Source organism: Triticum aestivum, chromosome 2B (assembly GCF_018294505.1).
Source record: "Triticum aestivum cultivar Chinese Spring chromosome 2B, IWGSC CS RefSeq v2.1, whole genome shotgun sequence".
Taxonomy (NCBI): Eukaryota; Viridiplantae; Streptophyta; class Magnoliopsida; order Poales; family Poaceae; genus Triticum; species Triticum aestivum.
The window spans coordinates 679,381,616-679,384,546 of NC_057798.1; the positions used below are offsets into that span (position 1 = coordinate 679,381,616).

General features: G+C 39.4%; 1 pseudogene; it reads right to left on the reverse strand.

Moving 5' to 3' along the window:
- Positions 1-2,637: 2,637 nt before the first annotated feature.
- Positions 2,638-2,931, reverse strand: part of LOC123042042 (uncharacterized) — a 6,149-nt pseudogene continuing 5,855 nt past the window's right edge.

Genomic DNA, 2,931 nt, shown 5'->3' on the forward strand with positions numbered 1-2,931 from the left:
TCGTCTCCACAGATGCGACCCTCGGACTGCCCTCGGGGCACATAGCAGGTGCGCCATCCCGGCATTTGGGGGTCGAGCCCCACATCTCTTTGCTGGTTGGTGTTTCGGCAGGTTCTGAATCGGCTGCAGGAGTAGCACCGGCCGGCCGGAGAACCTGCGGTGTCCCCCCGACATTTCACCCTTTTTTGAAGGGCCAAATCTCCGCCCTCAGTTTTATGATTTGTAATTTCCAAAATGCAATTTTCTGTGTAATGTATTGTCTGCCAAGTACTTTATGTTCATTGTCTGATAAATTGTTCTGTTCATGTATCAGGTCATTTGTCACTGAACAATTCTTTTGCTGGATTATTTAGATAATTTGATCATCCATAGCTATGTAGTTAGACAATCTTGGTCAATCCCTAATTTCAATTTTCAGTGCTTCCAATATATATGAGAACTGTTGAGTAAACAACTTTCATTGTTTCTTGTATATGGAGCTTCCACAAAAGCGCCTCCACAGTTGGCGGCATTTTTTTTGTTTAACTTCCAAACTTTCATGCTTCCACCTGTCACTAATAATGAACCAACTGCATTTTTCGTGCTTCTTACCTTGGTGCTTCTACATTGTAAGAACACACAGAGAAAAGCAGTTGGTTCACTCTTAAAAATTCTTTCTATTTATCTACTGAAAATTCTTTCTATTTGAATGTTAGCGACATAGAAGATGCATTTGCATGTTGCTAGCAAGCTTTGTTTGATTATTCATTATCAAATTTCTATGCTTCATAGCACGGGGAGTTATCTTGAGTTCCCATGTTTTTATACTTCCTCATATTTTCCAAACTGTGTGTTACTTCCATAAATATGCCTCTCCATAGCAATATTTGTTTTCATTTTTATTTTCAAAATTCCATGCTTCCAAATAACACTACCTATGTACCCAGTGCACTTTTTCTTGCTTCTCGCCAGGGTGCTTCTACATTGTAATCATTTTGTTTCGTCTCACAATAAAAAATGCTTCCATTCATCAACCAATAATCGGTTCAGTTTGTATGTTTGCGACACAAGGGATGCATCCTCTTGTTGGTGCCGAACTTAGTTTATTGTCTATTGTCAATCATCTCTGCTTCATACAAAGATTTTTTTGAACCAAAAGGGGTTTCCCCCCGCCCCAACTTTATATAAAGCCAAGGAAGCTTCATACAAAGATCTACTCTAATGTACTATTTAGTTCCAACAATTTAATGCTTCCTGTAATTTGTTGTACTGTGTTAAACAAATAAGCTTTCTTATTTCTAATATCTTGCTTCTCATACAACTATTTTCAGCAGACATCGTACTGTATCTGTATTTCCGGTGGAGGCTATGTTTGTCGGCATGCGGCAGTTGAAGCGCAGTTCACGGCAGCACCTGCTGAACATCATGGGAGCTCCAATAGGGGAGAGGGTGAAGGCAGCCAAAAAGAAGTAGGGAGAGATGTTGAACTGGTTCAGGCTCACTTTGAATTGTCATTGTAATTTTCATTTCCTTGGAAACACATATCAAATATAAAAGTAGCATTTGTATGTTTGTCTGATGCAACTTTATGTTCTATTGGATTCCAGTGGGTGGAAAAGAGTGTGGTTTTGTGTAGCTTGAGCTACACGGTACCCCTTATCTTAGCCATCCATTTTGGCATCAAGATCCGTGCAAGCACATTTGACATTTTTGTTTCTCTCAAACGAAACAACGTATAAACTTAAAACTTTGCAGGACAATAAAACATTCTAATTACTACGTGGGAAAAAAATTCAGATTTTTTTCATGCATTTAAAATGCTAAAAATTATTTTTTTAATCAAAATTTCCTCATTTTGTATATTTATGTTGGTCCAAAAAATCTGAAAGTTTTTTCACACATTGAAGTTGTAAAGTTTGTTTGATCTGCAAAGTTTGAAATCCATATGTTCTTTCATTTCAGAGAAACAAAAAAGAGAAATCTACTTGTTGCAAGTTAATTGGAGAGTACGGATCTCAAAGCAGTGTTAAAGGGCTAAAGATAAGAGGTTCCATGTAGGACGAGCTACAAAGGAACTTTGTGAAAAAAAATTCATGCTTGTAAAAGAAGTGTAGCTTAACATTGGATGCGATTTTTTGCTACAGAGAAATAAATCTCTTTTTTGGTAGAAGCAAATTTTCTTTTCGACAGATTCACGTTTGAAGCAAATTTTCTTCTCAACAGAAACACAATTGTAATATGATGGAAGCATAGTTTACTGCATGTGTTATGGAATAGAAACAATCAAGTACAGTACTAGTATTTTTGAGATTTATCACCTAGAATCGAAGCATCATTTAAATGATTTATAATCTATGAATTTAGGGCATCTGTTTTCTAAAGGCAAATGTATTTGGTCATCACAAGTAATCTTCCATCCATCTCAAAAAAAGAAGGAATGCTTCCATCACATGGGTGCATGGAAATCCGGTAACCTGGCGTAATTTAAGGAAGCATGCAACAAGGAAGGAATAAACTGACGGAAAGAGTAACATGAGCGTAGGTTGCGGGAGCAGTTACAAAGCACTTGATCAGCGATAACAAGATCAAACGTACGTCCTGCTTCTAACTAATCCAGTGTTACCTGAAAGACAATTCGCTTCTAATCAAGCTAGCTACTTATAACGAGTGCGTTACAGCCATCGCGATGTACACCTCCTTAGTGAACTCGGCGTCCTCGGCGACGAGCGGCGACTTCAGGCCCCTCTCGCTGAACCCGGTCTCGCAGGTGTCGGGGGCGTCGAACGCGCCGGTGAGGTTCGTCTCCGCGCCAAATTTGCCTTCCGGTGTACCCGCCTCGACGCCTTTAGCCGCAGCATCGAGCTCGGAAAAAAATTGTATGAGACCAGGTCTCACGGATTAGCAGGTGAGACCCATCCTGATGGATGACATGTGGCATTCACAAATCACAAA